The following is an 18,628-nucleotide window of genomic DNA, read 5'->3' on the forward strand; positions in this document are numbered from 1 at the left end:
GTAAATGAGATGTTTTTCCAATTAATAATTCTAAGAACTGAATGGAAAAAGAAAATCGTAAAGTTTAGATAAGTCCCACTGTGATTTGTACTCAGATCCCGGTTTTCAGAGTCTAGAGTGCTAAGCATGATACCATCAAACCACCTGTACCAGGTTGAGCTTTTCATTTTGAGAGAAGAGATTGCATTCACGGGGGAATCTTATATTTTATTGCAAAATCGTATCTCACATAAAAAGTACTGTTCAACAGAGTGATAGCGTTACTTGAGTCCTCTGGGCAACATCCTTCCCTAACATAGTTCAATATGCAAAAGTTGAACAGAATAGAAAAGTAATAACATTCTGTTGGTCTTTGACTGTAGAACATTAAAAACTTTGAAATGTTCACATTGCTGCAGCAATTTGCTCCCTTGTCACATGGGAGGTTCCATGGTGTAATGGTTAGCACTTTGGACTTTGAATCCAAGGATCCGAGTTCAAATCTCGGTGGGACCACTTTCATGACTGTTGATCAAATCTTTTTCTGTCAAGTGTATTCATAAATATCACAAATCTAACACGGGTAGAGTGAAACATTAATTTATTGATTGTATTCTGAAAGTCTATTCGATGTGAGCAAATGATAGAACTTTTAGAAAACATGGAAATTAAATGGCTCAAAATAATGAGACATTTTGCGAGCTGACTGTTTTCTCAAACTCATCACAGGGGGCTGATGCAAGATATTACTTTCTTAAATCTTACTGTTATTGATAAGGGGAAGATGGAACTTTTTAATTGGAAATCCTTCATTAAAACAAAACTTGAGGAATCAAATTGTGTATTATGGGGACAGAAGATATGACGTTTTGAATAACAATCGTGAAATTCAGACACACATATTTTTACACTCTGATTTTCTAAAGTAAATCCATAACCATAAAGTAAAATCTTTCGAAAGACGTGTCAAAGGTAATAATCTGAATTTCTCTTTCAAAGAAATTCACAATTAAATGCACTGTGTAAGTCAAGCATGTTGTCATATAAGAAATCAGCAAAAATTAACTATCTCATTACTGGTCATATAGATGAGAGAGGAAATGAACCTAACGTTTAAATTGTGGATGGGAAACAACAGTTTTTAGTTTTCAGCTTCAATACATATGTTTATGAATAATTGATTTCTTTATATAGTCTTATCGCTATCTAGACGGATATAGCTATGTATACATAGATGCATACTTATACGTTGATAAGTATCAGTATAAAACATTGACGTTATGTTTTTCCAAGACCAAATTCTAAGAAATGGGTGAAATAGTAAATCTCATAATTCAAGCAGGTCCCACCGAGATTTGAACTCGGATCGCTGGATTCAGAGTCCAGAGTGCTAACCATTACACCATGGAACCCTCCCATACATGAGTCATTTTTCCATTGAGACAAAAGAGAGCGCATTAGTGCGGGGGCATTTCTTACATTGATGAAACGATATCTCTGTTGAATGCTCATAGTGTAAAGAGCTATAATGTGATTTGATTCTGTTCAGATACATTCTCCTTAACAGTGTTAAATATGCAAACGTTTATCAGGATAGGCAAGTTATATCATAATGATCATCTTTGACTGTAACATATTAAAACATTTTACATTTCCAAACTAATACACCCATTTCTTTGTCTCTCACATGGGATGCGCCAAAGAGCAATGATTGGCACGTTGGACTTTGCATGCAAAGGTACCAGTCCAAATCTTGGGGGTACTATTTTATTACTCTTGACCTTTTCTATTTCTGTCACCTTTGTTTATTGATAGCTCAAATCCAACACCAGTAGGTTGAAAGAGACAATTATTGATTCCTTTCAAAACGTCTATCAGCTTGAACAAGTTACAGAAATACAAACATTATAATACGTTTACATCACATTCCTACACAAAATAGTGTGACATTAAGAAATCCTATCCTGTTTTTCTGAAATGCATTTCAGAGGCCTGATTCCCAGCATCCCTTTTTGAAGCTTTCTGCGCTATTGATAAGGCGAATTTAGCACATTTTGAAAGAGAAGTGTTCTTAAATCAAACCTAGAGAACCACAATGACGGTATCATTCAGATAGTACAAATGTTTTTGTATATTAGTATGGAAATTGTGAAATAAAACGTTTTTCATGCTGATTTTCAACAGTCGATCTGCAATCGTGAAACATAAGCTTTTGCTTGGAGGCCTCACAGGTACTGATCTAATTTTCTCTTTTAAGATTATTCACAAATCATATGATATGCTTTGTATAAATCAACTATATTGTTAGATCAAAATTGACTAAAAAGTGACTATCTCAATTTCATGACATATAGAAGAGTAAGGAGAAGAAGCTCATGTTTCAAATGTGGAGAGGCATCAACTTTTCATTATTTTCACCTCTACTAATTATATGCATTTTTATAATGTATGTGTTTATGTTGTCCTATAAATATACAGAGACATATAGCAAGATATAGGGAGATACATACGTGTAAAGTGGATATGTACAAGTTTATAAGTAAATGAGATGTTTTTCCAATTAATAATTCTAAGAACTGAATGGAAAAAGAAAATCGTAAAGTTTAGATAAGTCCCACTGTGATTTGTACTCAGATCCCGGTTTTCAGAGTCTAGAGTGCTAAGCATGATACCATCAAACCACCTGTACCAGGTTGAGCTTTTCATTTTGAGAGAAGAGATTGCATTCACGGGGGAATCTTATATTTTATTGCAAAATCGTATCTCACATAAAAAGTACTGTTCAACAGAGTGATAGCGTTACTTGAGTCCTCTGGGCAACATCCTTCCCTAACATAGTTCAATATGCAAAAGTTGAACAGAATAGAAAAGTAATAACATTCTGTTGGTCTTTGACTGTAGAACATTAAAAACTTTGAAATGTTCACATTGCTGCAGCAATTTGCTCCCTTGTCACATGGGAGGTTCCATGGTGTAATGGTTAGCACTTTGGACTTTGAATCCAAGGATCCGAGTTCAAATCTCGGTGGGACCACTTTCATGACTGTTGATCAAATCTTTTTCTGTCAAGTGTATTCATAAATATCACAAATCTAACACAGGTAGAGTGAAACATTAATTTATTGATTGTATTCTGAAAGTCTATTCGATGTGAGCAAATGATAGAACTTTTAGAAAACATGGAAATTAAATGGCTCAAAATAATGAGACATTTTGCGAGCTGACTCTGTTTTCTCAAACTCATCACAGGGGGCTGATGCAAGATATTACTTTCTTAAATCTTACTGTTATTGATAAGGGGAAGATGGAACTTTTTAATTGGAAATCTTTCATTAAAACAAAACTTGAGGAATCAAATTGTGTATTATGGGGACAGAAGATATGACGTTTTGAATAACAATCGTGAAATTCAGACACACATATATTTACACTCTGATTTTCTAAAGTAAATCCATAACCATAAAGTAAAATCTTTCGAAAGACGTGTCAAAGGTAATAATCTGAATTTCTCTTTCAAAGAAATTCACAATTAAATGCACTGTGTAAGTCAAGCATGTTGTCATATAAGAAATCAGCAAAAATTAACTATCTCATTACTGGTCATATAGATGAGAGAGGAAATGAACCTAACGTTTAAATTGTGGATGGGAAACAACAGTTTTTAGTTTTCAGCTTCAATACATATGTTTATGAATAATTGATTTCTTTATATAGTCTTATCGCTATCTAGACGGATATAGCTATGTATACATAGATGCATACTTATACGTTGATAAGTATCAGTATAAAACATTGACGTTATGTTTTTCCAAGACCAAATTCTAAGAAATGGGTGAAATAGTAAATCTCATAATTCAAGCAGGTCCCACCGAGATTTGAACTCGGATCGCTGGATTCAGAGTCCAGAGTGCTAACCATTACACCATGGAACCCTCCCATACATGAGTCATTTTTCCATTGAGACAAAAGAGAGCGCATTAGTGCGGGGGCATTTCTTACATTGATGAAACGATATCTCTGTTGAATGCTCATAGTGTAAAGAGCTATAATGTGATTTGATTCTGTTCAGATACATTCTCCTTAACAGTGTTAAATATGCAAACGTTTATCAGGATAGGCAAGTTATATCATAATGATCATCTTTGACTGTAACATATTAAAACATTTTACATTTCCAAACTAATACACCCATTTCTTTGTCTCTCACATGGGATGCGCCAAAGAGCAATGATTGGCACGTTGGACTTTGCATGCAAAGGTACCAGTCCAAATCTTGGGGGTACTATTTTATTACTCTTGACCTTTTCTATTTCTGTCACCTTTGTTTATTGATAGCTCAAATCCAACACCAGTAGGTTGAAAGAGACAATTATTGATTCCTTTCAAAACGTCCATCAGCTTGAACAAGTTACAGAAATACAAACATTATAATACGTTTACATCACATTCCTACACAAAATAGTGTGACATTAAGAAATCCTATCCTGTTTTTCTGAAATGCATTTCAGAGGCCTGATTCCCAGCATCCCTTTTTGAAGCTTTCTGCGCTATTGATAAGGCGAATTTAGCACATTTTGAAAGAGAAGTGTTCTTAAATCAAACCTAGAGAACCACAATGACGGTATCATTCAGATAGTACAAATGTTTTTGTATATTAGTATGGAAATTGTGAAATAAAACGTTTTTCATGCTGATTTTCAACAGTCGATCTGCAATCGTGAAACATAAGCTTTTGCTTGGAGGCCTCACAGGTACTGATCTAATTTTCTCTTTTAAGATTATTCACAAATCATATGATATGCTTTGTATAAATCAACTATATTGTTAGATCAAAATTGACTAAAAAGTGACTATCTCAATTTCATGACATATAGAAGAGTAAGGAGAAGAAGCTCATGTTTCAAATGTGGAGAGGCATCAACTTTTCATTATTTTCACCTCTACTAATTATATGCATTTTTATAATGTATGTGTTTATGTTGTCCTATAAATATACAGAGACATATAGCAAGATATAGGGAGATACATACGTGTAAAGTGGATATGTACAAGTTTATAAGTAAATGAGATGTTTTTCCAATTAATAATTCTAAGAACTGAATGGAAAAAGAAAATCGTAAAGTTTAGATAAGTCCCACTGTGATTTGTACTCAGATCCCGGTTTTCAGAGTCTAGAGTGCTAAGCATGATACCATCAAACCACCTGTACCAGGTTGAGCTTTTCATTTTGAGAGAAGAGATTGCATTCACGGGGGAATCTTATATTTTATTGCAAAATCGTATCTCACATAAAAAGTACTGTTCAACAGAGTGATAGCGTTACTTGAGTCCTCTGGGCAACATCCTTCCCTAACATAGTTCAATATGCAAAAGTTGAACAGAATAGAAAAGTAATAACATTCTGTTGGTCTTTGACTGTAGAACATTAAAAACTTTGAAATGTTCACATTGCTGCAGCAATTTGCTCCCTTGTCACATGGGAGGTTCCATGGTGTAATGGTTAGCACTTTGGACTTTGAATCCAAGGATCCGAATTCAAATCTCGGTGGGACCACTTTCATGACTGTTGATCAAATCTTTTTCTGTCAAGTGTATTCATAAATATCACAAATCTAACACGGGTAGAGTGAAACATTAATTTATTGATTGTATTCTGAAAGTCTATTCGATGTGAGCAAATGATAGAACTTTTAGAAAACATGGAAATTAAATGGCTCAAAATAATGAGACATTTTGCGAGCTGACTCTGTTTTCTCAAACTCATCACAGGGGGCTAATGCAAGATATTACTTTCTTAAATCTTACTGTTATTGATAAGGGGAAGATGGAACTTTTTAATTGGAAATCCTTCATTAAAACAAAACTTGAGGAATCAAATTGTGTATTATGGGGACAGAAGATATGACGTTTTGAATAACAATCGTGAAATTCAGACACACATATATTTACACTCTGATTTTCTAAAGTAAATCCATAACCATAAAGTAAAATCTTTCGAAAGACGTGTCAAAGGTAATAATCTGAATTTCTCTTTCAAAGAAATTCACAATTAAATGCACTGTGTAAGTCAAGCATGTTGTCATATAAGAAATCAGCAAAAATTAACTATCTCATTACTGGTCATATAGATGAGAGAGGAAATGAACCTAACGTTTAAATTGTGGATGGGAAACAACAGTTTTTAGTTTTCAGCTTCAATACATATGTTTATGAATAATTGATTTCTTTATATAGTCTTATCGCTATCTAGACGGATATAGCTATGTATACATAGATGCATACTTATACGTTGATAAGTATCAGTATAAAACATTGACGTTATGTTTTTCCAAGACCAAATTCTAAGAAATGGGTGAAATAGTAAATCTCATAATTCAAGCAGGTCCCACCGAGATTTGAACTCGGATCGCTGGATTCAGAGTCCAGAGTGCTAACCATTACACCATGGAACCCTCCCATACATGAGTCATTTTTCCATTGAGACAAAAGAGAGCGCATTAGTGCGGGGGCATTTCTTACATTGATGAAACGATATCTCTGTTGAATGCTCATAGTGTAAAGAGCTATAATGTGATTTGATTCTGTTCAGATACATTCTCCTTAACAGTGTTAAATATGCAAACGTTTATCAGGATAGGCAAGTTATATCATAATGATCATCTTTGACTGTAACATATTAAAACATTTTACATTTCCAAACTAATACACCCATTTCTTTGTCTCTCACATGGGCTGCGCCAAAGAGCAATGATTGGCACGTTGGACTTTGCATGCAAAGGTACCAGTCCAAATCTTGGGGGTACTATTTTATTACTCTTGACCTTTTCTATTTCTGTCACCTTTGTTTATTGATAGCTCAAATCCAACACCAGTAGGTTGAAAGAGACAATTATTGATTCCTTTCAAAACGTCCATCAGCTTGAACAAGTTACAGAAATACAAACATTATAATACGTTTACATCACATTCCTACACAAAATAGTGTGACATTAAGAAATCATATCCTGTTTTTCTGAAATGCATTTCAGAGGCCTGATTCCCAGCATCCCTTTTTGAAGCTTTCTGTGCTATTGATAAGGCGAATTTAGCACATTTTGAAAGAGAAGTGTTCTTAAATCAAACCTAGAGAACCACAATGACGGTATCATTCAGATAGTACAAATGTTTTTGTATATTAGTATGGAAATTGTGAAATAAAACGTTTTTCATGCTGATTTTCAACAGTCGATCTGCAATCGTGAAACATAAGCTTTTGCTTGGAGGCCTCACAGGTACTGATCTAATTTTCTCTTTTAAGATTATTCACAAATCATATGATATGCTTTGTATAAATCAACTATATTGTTAGATCAAAATTGAGTAAAAAGTGACTATCTCAATTTCATGACATATAGAAGAGTAAGGAGAAGAAGCTCATGTTTCAAATGTGGAGAGGCAACAACTTTTCATTATTTTCACCTCTACTAATTATATGCATTTTTGTAATGTATGTGTTTATGTTGTCCTATAAATATACAGAGACATATAGCAAGATATAGGGAGATACATACGTGTAAAGTGGATATGTACAAGTTTATAAGTAAATGAGATGTTTTTCCAATTAATAATTCTAAGAACTGAATGGAAAAAGAAAATCGTAAAGTTTAGATAAGTCCCACTGTGATTTGTACTCAGATCCCGGTTTTCAGAGTCTAGAGTGCTAAGCATGATACCATCAAACCACCTGTACCAGGTTGAGCTTTTCATTTTGAGAGAAGAGATTGCATTCACGGGGGAATCTTATATTTTATTGCAAAATCGTATCTCACATAAAAAGTACTGTTCAACAGAGTGATAGCGTTACTTGAGTCCTCTGGGCAACATCCTTCCCTAACATAGTTCAATATGCAAAAGTTGAACAGAATAGAAAAGTAATAACATTCTGTTGGTCTTTGACTGTAGAACATTAAAAACTTTGAAATGTTCACATTGCTGCAGCAATTTGCTCCCTTGTCACATGGGAGGTTCCATGGTGTAATGGTTAGCACTTTGGACTTTGAATCCAAGGATCCGAGTTCAAATCTCGGTGGGACCACTTTCATGACTGTTGATCAAATCTTTTTCTGTCAAGTGTATTCATAAATATCACAAATCTAACACGGGTAGAGTGAAACATTAATTTATTGATTGTATTCTGAAAGTCTATTCGATGTGAGCAAATGATAGAACTTTTAGAAAACATGGAAATTAAATGGCTCAAAATAATGAGACATTTTGCGAGCTGACTCTGTTTTCTCAGACTCATCACAGGGGGCTGATGCAAGATATTACTTTCTTAAATCTTACTGTTATTGATAAGGGGAAGATGGAACTTTTTAATTGGAAATCCTTCATTAAAACAAAACTTGAGGAATCAAATTGTGTATTATGGGGACAGAAGATATGACGTTTTGAATAACAATCGTGAAATTCAGACACACATATATTTACACTCTGATTTTCTAAAGTAAATCCATAACCATAAAGTAAAATCTTTCGAAAGACGTGTCAAAGGTAATAATCTGAATTTCTCTTTCAAAGAAATTCACAATTAAATGCACTGTGTAAGTCAAGCATGTTGTCATATAAGAAATCAGCAAAAATTAACTATCTCATTACTGGTCATATAGATGAGAGAGGAAATGAACCTAACGTTTAAATTGTGGATGGGAAACAACAGTTTTTAGTTTTCAGCTTCAATACATATGTTTATGAATAATTGATTTCTTTATATAGTCTTATCGCTATCTAGACGGATATAGCTATGTATACATAGATGCATACTTATACGTTGATAAGTATCAGTATAAAACATTGACGTTATGTTTTTCCAAGACCAAATTCTAAGAAATGGGTGAAATAGTAAATCTCATAATTCAAGCAGGTCCCACCGAGATTTGAACTCGGATCGCTGGATTCAGAGTCCAGAGTGCTAACCATTACACCATGGAACCCTCCCATACATGAGTCATTTTTCCATTGAGACAAAAGAGAGCGCATTAGTGCGGGGGCATTTCTTACATTGATGAAACGATATCTCTGTTGAATGCTCATAGTGTAAAGAGCTATAATGTGATTTGATTCTGTTCAGATACATTCTCCTTAACAGTGTTAAATATGCAAACGTTTATCAGGATAGGCAAGTTATATCATAATGATCATCTTTGACTGTAACATATTAAAACATTTTACATTTCCAAACTAATACACCCATTTCTTTGTCTCTCACATGGGCTGCGCCAAAGAGCAATGATTGGCACGTTGGACTTTGCATGCAAAGGTACCAGTCCAAATCTTGGGGGTACTATTTTATTACTCTTGACCTTTTCTATTTCTGTCACCTTTGTTTATTGATAGCTCAAATCCAACACCAGTAGGTTGAAAGAGACAATTATTGATTCCTTTCAAAACGTCCATCAGCTTGAACAAGTTACAGAAATACAAACATTATAATACGTTTACATCACATTCCTACACAAAATAGTGTGACATTAAGAAATCATATCCTGTTTTTCTGAAATGCATTTCAGAGGCCTGATTCCCAGCATCCCTTTTTGAAGCTTTCTGTGCTATTGATAAGGCGAATTTAGCACATTTTGAAAGAGAAGTGTTCTTAAATCAAACCTAGAGAACCACAATGACGGTATCATTCAGATAGTACAAATGTTTTTGTATATTAGTATGGAAATTGTGAAATAAAACGTTTTTCATGCTGATTTTCAACAGTCGATCTGCAATCGTGAAACATAAGCTTTTGCTTGGAGGCCTCACAGGTACTGATCTAATTTTCTCTTTTAAGATTATTCACAAATCATATGATATGCTTTGTATAAATCAACTATATTGTTAGATCAAAATTGAGTAAAAAGTGACTATCTCAATTTCATGACATATAGAAGAGTAAGGAGAAGAAGCTCATGTTTCAAATGTGGAGAGGCAACAACTTTTCATTATTTTCACCTCTACTAATTATATGCATTTTTGTAATGTATGTGTTTATGTTGTCCTATAAATATACAGAGACATATAGCAAGATATAGGGAGATACATACGTGTAAAGTGGATATGTACAAGTTTATAAGTAAATGAGATGTTTTTCCAATTAATAATTCTAAGAACTGAATGGAAAAAGAAAATCGTAAAGTTTAGATAAGTCCCACTGTGATTTGTACTCAGATCCCGGTTTTCAGAGTCTAGAGTGCTAAGCATGATACCATCAAACCACCTGTACCAGGTTGAGCTTTTCATTTTGAGAGAAGAGATTGCATTCACGGGGGAATCTTATATTTTATTGCAAAATCGTATCTCACATAAAAAGTACTGTTCAACAGAGTGATAGCGTTACTTGAGTCCTCTGGGCAACATCCTTCCCTAACATAGTTCAATATGCAAAAGTTGAACAGAATAGAAAAGTAATAACATTCTGTTGGTCTTTGACTGTAGAACATTAAAAACTTTGAAATGTTCACATTGCTGCAGCAATTTGCTCCCTTGTCACATGGGAGGTTCCATGGTGTAATGGTTAGCACTTTGGACTTTGAATCCAAGGATCCGAGTTCAAATCTCGGTGGGACCACTTTCATGACTGTTGATCAAATCTTTTTCTGTCAAGTGTATTCATAAATATCACAAATCTAACACGGGTAGAGTGAAACATTAATTTATTGATTGTATTCTGAAAGTCTATTCGATGTGAGCAAATGATAGAACTTTTAGAAAACATGGAAATTAAATGGCTCAAAATAATGAGACATTTTGCGAGCTGACTCTGTTTTCTCAGACTCATCACAGGGGGCTGATGCAAGATATTACTTTCTTAAATCTTACTGTTATTGATAAGGGGAAGATGGAACTTTTTAATTGGAAATCCTTCATTAAAACAAAACTTGAGGAATCAAATTGTGTATTATGGGGACAGAAGATATGACGTTTTGAATAACAATCGTGAAATTCAGACACACATATATTTACACTCTGATTTTCTAAAGTAAATCCATAACCATAAAGTAAAATCTTTCGAAAGACGTGTCAAAGGTAATAATCTGAATTTCTCTTTCAAAGAAATTCACAATTAAATGCACTGTGTAAGTCAAGCATGTTGTCATATAAGAAATCAGCAAAAATTAACTATCTCATTACTGGTCATATAGATGAGAGAGGAAATGAACCTAACGTTTAAATTGTGGATGGGAAACAACAGTTTTTAGTTTTCAGCTTCAATACATATGTTTATGAATAATTGATTTCTTTATATAGTCTTATCGCTATCTAGACGGATATAGCTATGTATACATAGATGCATACTTATACGTTGATAAGTATCAGTATAAAACATTGACGTTATGTTTTTCCAAGACCAAATTCTAAGAAATGGGTGAAATAGTAAATCTCATAATTCAAGCAGGTCCCACCGAGATTTGAACTCGGATCGCTGGATTCAGAGTCCAGAGTGCTAACCATTACACCATGGAACCCTCCCATACATGAGTCATTTTTCCATTGAGACAAAAGAGAGCGCATTAGTGCGGGGGCATTTCTTACATTGATGAAACGATATCTCTGTTGAATGCTCATAGTGTAAAGAGCTATAATGTGATTTGATTCTGTTCAGATACATTCTCCTTAACAGTGTTAAATATGCAAACGTTTATCAGGATAGGCAAGTTATATCATAATGATCATCTTTGACTGTAACATATTAAAACATTTTACATTTCCAAACTAATACACCCATTTCTTTGTCTCTCACATGGGCTGCGCCAAAGAGCAATGATTGGCACGTTGGACTTTGCATGCAAAGGTACCAGTCCAAATCTTGGGGGTACTATTTTATTACTCTTGACCTTTTCTATTTCTGTCACCTTTGTTTATTGATAGCTCAAATCCAACACCAGTAGGTTGAAAGAGACAATTATTGATTCCTTTCAAAACGTCCATCAGCTTGAACAAGTTACAGAAATACAAACATTATAATACGTTTACATCACATTCCTACACAAAATAGTGTGACATTAAGAAATCATATCCTGTTTTTCTGAAATGCATTTCAGAGGCCTGATTCCCAGCATCCCTTTTTGAAGCTTTCTGTGCTATTGATAAGGCGAATTTAGCACATTTTGAAAGAGAAGTGTTCTTAAATCAAACCTAGAGAACCACAATGACGGTATCATTCAGATAGTACAAATGTTTTTGTATATTAGTATGGAAATTGTGAAATAAAACGTTTTTCATGCTGATTTTCAACAGTCGATCTGCAATCGTGAAACATAAGCTTTTGCTTGGAGGCCTCACAGGTACTGATCTAATTTTCTCTTTTAAGATTATTCACAAATCATATGATATGCTTTGTATAAATCAACTATATTGTTAGATCAAAATTGAGTAAAAAGTGACTATCTCAATTTCATGACATATAGAAGAGTAAGGAGAAGAAGCTCATGTTTCAAATGTGGAGAGGCAACAACTTTTCATTATTTTCACCTCTACTAATTATATGCATTTTTGTAATGTATGTGTTTATGTTGTCCTATAAATATACAGAGACATATAGCAAGATATAGGGAGATACATACGTGTAAAGTGGATATGTACAAGTTTATAAGTAAATGAGATGTTTTTCCAATTAATAATTCTAAGAACTGAATGGAAAAAGAAAATCGTAAAGTTTAGATAAGTCCCACTGTGATTTGTACTCAGATCCCGGTTTTCAGAGTCTAGAGTGCTAAGCATGATACCATCAAACCACCTGTACCAGGTTGAGCTTTTCATTTTGAGAGAAGAGATTGCATTCACGGGGGAATCTTATATTTTATTGCAAAATCGTATCTCACATAAAAAGTACTGTTCAACAGAGTGATAGCGTTACTTGAGTCCTCTGGGCAACATCCTTCCCTAACATAGTTCAATATGCAAAAGTTGAACAGAATAGAAAAGTAATAACATTCTGTTGGTCTTTGACTGTAGAACATTAAAAACTTTGAAATGTTCACATTGCTGCAGCAATTTGCTCCCTTGTCACATGGGAGGTTCCATGGTGTAATGGTTAGCACTTTGGACTTTGAATCCAAGGATCCGAGTTCAAATCTCGGTGGGACCACTTTCATGACTGTTGATCAAATCTTTTTCTGTCAAGTGTATTCATAAATATCACAAATCTAACACGGGTAGAGTGAAACATTAATTTATTGATTGTATTCTGAAAGTCTATTCGATGTGAGCAAATGATAGAACTTTTAGAAAACATGGAAATTAAATGGCTCAAAATAATGAGACATTTTGCGAGCTGACTCTGTTTTCTCAGACTCATCACAGGGGGCTGATGCAAGATATTACTTTCTTAAATCTTACTGTTATTGATAAGGGGAAGATGGAACTTTTTAATTGGAAATCCTTCATTAAAACAAAACTTGAGGAATCAAATTGTGTATTATGGGGACAGAAGATATGACGTTTTGAATAACAATCGTGAAATTCAGACACACATATATTTACACTCTGATTTTCTAAAGTAAATCCATAACCATAAAGTAAAATCTTTCGAAAGACGTGTCAAAGGTAATAATCTGAATTTCTCTTTCAAAGAAATTCACAATTAAATGCACTGTGTAAGTCAAGCATGTTGTCATATAAGAAATCAGCAAAAATTAACTATCTCATTACTGGTCATATAGATGAGAGAGGAAATGAACCTAACGTTTAAATTGTGGATGGGAAACAACAGTTTTTAGTTTTCAGCTTCAATACATATGTTTATGAATAATTGATTTCTTTATATAGTCTTATCGCTATCTAGACGGATATAGCTATGTATACATAGATGCATACTTATACGTTGATAAGTATCAGTATAAAACATTGACGTTATGTTTTTCCAAGACCAAATTCTAAGAAATGGGTGAAATAGTAAATCTCATAATTCAAGCAGGTCCCACCGAGATTTGAACTCGGATCGCTGGATTCAGAGTCCAGAGTGCTAACCATTACACCATGGAACCCTCCCATACATGAGTCATTTTTCCATTGAGACAAAAGAGAGCGCATTAGTGCGGGGGCATTTCTTACATTGATGAAACGATATCTCTGTTGAATGCTCATAGTGTAAAGAGCTATAATGTGATTTGATTCTGTTCAGATACATTCTCCTTAACAGTGTTAAATATGCAAACGTTTATCAGGATAGGCAAGTTATATCATAATGATCATCTTTGACTGTAACATATTAAAACATTTTACATTTCCAAACTAATACACCCATTTCTTTGTCTCTCACATGGGCTGCGCCAAAGAGCAATGATTGGCACGTTGGACTTTGCATGCAAAGGTACCAGTCCAAATCTTGGGGGTACTATTTTATTACTCTTGACCTTTTCTATTTCTGTCACCTTTGTTTATTGATAGCTCAAATCCAACACCAGTAGGTTGAAAGAGACAATTATTGATTCCTTTCAAAACGTCCATCAGCTTGAACAAGTTACAGAAATACAAACATTATAATACGTTTACATCACATTCCTACACAAAATAGTGTGACATTAAGAAATCATATCCTGTTTTTCTGAAATGCATTTCAGAGGCCTGATTCCCAGCATCCCTTTTTGAAGCTTTCTGTGCTATTGATAAGGCGAATTTAGCACATTTTGAAAGAGAAGTGTTCTTAAATCAAACCTAGAGAACCACAATGACGGTATCATTCAGATAGTACAAATGTTTTTGTATATTAGTATGGAAATTGTGAAATAAAACGTTTTTCATGCTGATTTTCAACAGTCGATCTGCAATCGTGAAACATAAGCTTTTGCTTGGAGGCCTCACAGGTACTGATCTAATTTTCTCTTTTAAGATTATTCACAAATCATATGATATGCTTTGTATAAATCAACTATATTGTTAGATCAAAATTGAGTAAAAAGTGACTATCTCAATTTCATGACATATAGAAGAGTAAGGAGAAGAAGCTCATGTTTCAAATGTGGAGAGGCAACAACTTTTCATTATTTTCACCTCTACTAATTATATGCATTTTTGTAATGTATGTGTTTATGTTGTCCTATAAATATACAGAGACATATAGCAAGATATAGGGAGATACATACGTGTAAAGTGGATATGTACAAGTTTATAAGTAAATGAGATGTTTTTCCAATTAATAATTCTAAGAACTGAATGGAAAAAGAAAATCGTAAAGTTTAGATAAGTCCCACTGTGATTTGTACTCAGATCCCGGTTTTCAGAGTCTAGAGTGCTAAGCATGATACCATCAAACCACCTGTACCAGGTTGAGCTTTTCATTTTGAGAGAAGAGATTGCATTCACGGGGGAATCTTATATTTTATTGCAAAATCGTATCTCACATAAAAAGTACTGTTCAACAGAGTGATAGCGTTACTTGAGTCCTCTGGGCAACATCCTTCCCTAACATAGTTCAATATGCAAAAGTTGAACAGAATAGAAAAGTAATAACATTCTGTTGGTCTTTGACTGTAGAACATTAAAAACTTTGAAATGTTCACATTGCTGCAGCAATTTGCTCCCTTGTCACATGGGAGGTTCCATGGTGTAATGGTTAGCACTTTGGACTTTGAATCCAAGGATCCGAGTTCAAATCTCGGTGGGACCACTTTCATGACTGTTGATCAAATCTTTTTCTGTCAAGTGTATTCATAAATATCACAAATCTAACACGGGTAGAGTGAAACATTAATTTATTGATTGTATTCTGAAAGTCTATTCGATGTGAGCAAATGATAGAACTTTTAGAAAACATGGAAATTAAATGGCTCAAAATAATGAGACATTTTGCGAGCTGACTCTGTTTTCTCAAACTCATCACAGGGGGCTGATGCAAGATATTACTTTCTTAAATCTTACTGTTATTGATAAGGGGAAGATGGAACTTTTTAATTGGAAATCCTTCATTAAAACAAAACTTGAGGAATCAAATTGTGTATTATGGGGACAGAAGATATGACGTTTTGAATAACAATCGTGAAATTCAGACACACATATATTTACACTCTGATTTTCTAAAGTAAATCCATAACCATAAAGTAAAATCTTTCGAAAGACGTGTCAAAGGTAATAATCTGAATTTCTCTTTCAAAGAAATTCACAATTAAATGCACTGTGTAAGTCAAGCATGTTGTCATATAAGAAATCAGCAAAAATTAACTATCTCATTACTGGTCATATAGATGAGAGAGGAAATGAACCTAACGTTTAAATTGTGGATGGGAAACAACAGTTTTTAGTTTTCAGCTTCAATACATATGTTTATGAATAATTGATTTCTTTATATAGTCTTATCGCTATCTAGACGGATATAGCTATGTATACATAGATGCATACTTATACGTTGATAAGTATCAGTATAAAACATTGACGTTATGTTTTTCCAAGACCAAATTCTAAGAAATGGGTGAAATAGTAAATCTCATAATTCAAGCAGGTCCCACCGAGATTTGAACTCGGATCGCTGGATTCAGAGTCCAGAGTGCTAACCATTACACCATGGAACCCTCCCATACATGAGTCATTTTTCCATTGAGACAAAAGAGAGCGCATTAGTGCGGGGGCATTTCTTACATTGATGAAACGATATCTCTGTTGAATGCTCATAGTGTAAAGAGCTATAATGTGATTTGATTCTGTTCAGATACATTCTCCTTAACAGTGTTAAATATGCAAACGTTTATCAGGATAGGCAAGTTATATCATAATGATCATCTTTGACTGTAACATATTAAAACATTTTACATTTCCAAACTAATACACCCATTTCTTTGTCTCTCACATGGGCTGCGCCAAAGAGCAATGATTGGCACGTTGGACTTTGCATGCAAAGGTACCAGTCCAAATCTTGGGGGTACTATTTTATTACTCTTGACCTTTTCTATTTCTGTCACCTTTGTTTATTGATAGCTCAAATCCAACACCAGTAGGTTGAAAGAGACAATTATTGATTCCTTTCAAAACGTCCATCAGCTTGAACAAGTTACAGAAATACAAACATTATAATACGTTTACATCACATTCCTACACAAAATAGTGTGACATTAAGAAATCATATCCTGTTTTTCTGAAATGCATTTCAGAGGCCTGATTCCCAGCATCCCTTTTTGAAGCTTTCTGTGCTATTGATAAGGCGAATTTAGCACATTTTGAAAGAGAAGTGTTCTTAAATCAAACCTAGAGAACCACAATGACGGTATCATTCAGATAGTACAAATGTTTTTGTATATTAGTATGGAAATTGTGAAATAAAACGTTTTTCATGCTGATTTTCAACAGTCGATCTGCAATCGTGAAACATAAGCTTTTGCTTGGAGGCCTCACAGGTACTGATCTAATTTTCTCTTTTAAGATTATTCACAAATCATATGATATGCTTTGTATAAATCAACTATATTGTTAGATCAAAATTGAGTAAAAAGTGACTATCTCAATTTCATGACATATAGAAGAGTAAGGAGAAGAAGCTCATGTTTCAAATGTGGAGAGGCAACAACTTTTCATTATTTTCACCTCTACTAATTATATGCATTTTTGTAATGTATGTGTTTATGTTGTCCTATAAATATACAGAGACATATAGCAAGATATAGGGAGATACATACGTGTAAAGTGGATATGTACAAGTTTATAAGTAAATGAGATGTTTTTCCAATTAATAATTCTAAGAACTGAATGGAAAAAGAAAATCGTAAAGTTTAGATAAGTCCCACTGTGATTTGTACTCAGATCCCGGTTTTCAGAGTCTAGAGTGCTAAGCATGATACCATCAAACCACCTGTACCAGGTTGAGCTTTTCATTTTGAGAGAAGAGATTGCATTCACGGGGGAATCTTATATTTTATTGCAAAATCGTATCTCACATAAAAAGTACTGTTCAACAGAGTGATAGCGTTACTTGAGTCCTCTGGGCAACATCCTTCCCTAACATAGTTCAATATGCAAAAGTTGAACAGAATAGAAAAGTAATAACATTCTGTTGGTCTTTGACTGTAGAACATTAAAAACTTTGAAATGTTCACATTGCTGCAGCAATTTGCTCCCTTGTCACATGGGAGGTTCCATGGTGTAATGGTTAGCACTTTGGACTTTGAATCCAAGGATCCGAGTTCAAATCTCGGTGGGACCACTTTCATGACTGTTGATCAAATCTTTTTCTGTCAAGTGTATTCATAAATATCACAAATCTAACACGGGTAGAGTGAAACATTAATTTATTGATTGTATTCTGAAAGTCTATTCGATGTGAGCAAATGATAGAACTTTTAGAAAACATGGAAATTAAATGGCTCAAAATAATGAGACATTTTGCGAGCTGACTCTGTTTTCTCAAACTCATCACAGGGGGCTGATGCAAGATATTACTTTCTTAAATCTTACTGTTATTGATAAGGGGAAGATGGAACTTTTTAATTGGAAATCCTTCATTAAAACAAAACTTGAGGAATCAAATTGTGTATTATGGGGACAGAAGATATGACGTTTTGAATAACAATCGTGAAATTCAGACACACATATATTTACACTCTGATTTTCTAAAGTAAATCCATAACCATAAAGTAAAATCTTTCGAAAGACGTGTCAAAGGTAATAATCTGAATTTCTCTTTCAAAGAAATTCACAA

The 18,628-nt window shown here is 33.9% G+C and overlaps 15 non-coding genes across 15 annotated transcripts; 8 read left to right on the forward strand and 7 right to left on the reverse strand.

The window, feature by feature from the left end:
• The first annotated feature begins 423 nt into the window (after nucleotides 1-423).
• On the forward strand, nucleotides 424-495 carry TRNAQ-UUG (transfer RNA glutamine (anticodon UUG)). The gene has a single exon. It is a non-coding gene; the product is annotated as a tRNA-Gln (tRNA).
• Nucleotides 496-1,319: 824 nt separating this feature from the next.
• TRNAQ-CUG (transfer RNA glutamine (anticodon CUG)) lies at nucleotides 1,320-1,391 on the reverse strand. Its single transcript has one exon. It is a non-coding gene; the product is annotated as a tRNA-Gln (tRNA).
• Nucleotides 1,392-2,941: 1,550 nt separating this feature from the next.
• On the forward strand, nucleotides 2,942-3,013 carry TRNAQ-UUG (transfer RNA glutamine (anticodon UUG)). Its single transcript has one exon. It is a non-coding gene; the product is annotated as a tRNA-Gln (tRNA).
• Nucleotides 3,014-3,839: 826 nt separating this feature from the next.
• TRNAQ-CUG (transfer RNA glutamine (anticodon CUG)) lies at nucleotides 3,840-3,911 on the reverse strand. Its single transcript has one exon. It is a non-coding gene; the product is annotated as a tRNA-Gln (tRNA).
• Nucleotides 3,912-5,461: 1,550 nt separating this feature from the next.
• On the forward strand, nucleotides 5,462-5,533 carry TRNAQ-UUG (transfer RNA glutamine (anticodon UUG)). The gene has a single exon. It is a non-coding gene; the product is annotated as a tRNA-Gln (tRNA).
• Nucleotides 5,534-6,359: 826 nt separating this feature from the next.
• Nucleotides 6,360-6,431, reverse strand: TRNAQ-CUG (transfer RNA glutamine (anticodon CUG)). The gene has a single exon. It is a non-coding gene; the product is annotated as a tRNA-Gln (tRNA).
• Nucleotides 6,432-7,981: 1,550 nt separating this feature from the next.
• On the forward strand, nucleotides 7,982-8,053 carry TRNAQ-UUG (transfer RNA glutamine (anticodon UUG)). Its single transcript has one exon. It is a non-coding gene; the product is annotated as a tRNA-Gln (tRNA).
• An 826-nt stretch (nucleotides 8,054-8,879) lies between these two features.
• Nucleotides 8,880-8,951, reverse strand: TRNAQ-CUG (transfer RNA glutamine (anticodon CUG)). The gene has a single exon. It is a non-coding gene; the product is annotated as a tRNA-Gln (tRNA).
• A 1,550-nt stretch (nucleotides 8,952-10,501) lies between these two features.
• TRNAQ-UUG (transfer RNA glutamine (anticodon UUG)) lies at nucleotides 10,502-10,573 on the forward strand. The gene has a single exon. It is a non-coding gene; the product is annotated as a tRNA-Gln (tRNA).
• An 826-nt stretch (nucleotides 10,574-11,399) lies between these two features.
• TRNAQ-CUG (transfer RNA glutamine (anticodon CUG)) lies at nucleotides 11,400-11,471 on the reverse strand. The gene has a single exon. It is a non-coding gene; the product is annotated as a tRNA-Gln (tRNA).
• Nucleotides 11,472-13,021: 1,550 nt separating this feature from the next.
• TRNAQ-UUG (transfer RNA glutamine (anticodon UUG)) lies at nucleotides 13,022-13,093 on the forward strand. Its single transcript has one exon. It is a non-coding gene; the product is annotated as a tRNA-Gln (tRNA).
• An 826-nt stretch (nucleotides 13,094-13,919) lies between these two features.
• TRNAQ-CUG (transfer RNA glutamine (anticodon CUG)) lies at nucleotides 13,920-13,991 on the reverse strand. The gene has a single exon. It is a non-coding gene; the product is annotated as a tRNA-Gln (tRNA).
• A 1,550-nt stretch (nucleotides 13,992-15,541) lies between these two features.
• On the forward strand, nucleotides 15,542-15,613 carry TRNAQ-UUG (transfer RNA glutamine (anticodon UUG)). The gene has a single exon. It is a non-coding gene; the product is annotated as a tRNA-Gln (tRNA).
• An 826-nt stretch (nucleotides 15,614-16,439) lies between these two features.
• On the reverse strand, nucleotides 16,440-16,511 carry TRNAQ-CUG (transfer RNA glutamine (anticodon CUG)). The gene has a single exon. It is a non-coding gene; the product is annotated as a tRNA-Gln (tRNA).
• Nucleotides 16,512-18,061: 1,550 nt separating this feature from the next.
• On the forward strand, nucleotides 18,062-18,133 carry TRNAQ-UUG (transfer RNA glutamine (anticodon UUG)). Its single transcript has one exon. It is a non-coding gene; the product is annotated as a tRNA-Gln (tRNA).
• Nucleotides 18,134-18,628: the final 495 nt, after the last annotated feature.

Source organism: Lissotriton helveticus, chromosome 4_1 (assembly GCF_964261635.1).
Source record: "Lissotriton helveticus chromosome 4_1, aLisHel1.1, whole genome shotgun sequence".
Lineage (NCBI taxonomy): Eukaryota > Metazoa > Chordata > Amphibia > Caudata > Salamandridae > Lissotriton > Lissotriton helveticus.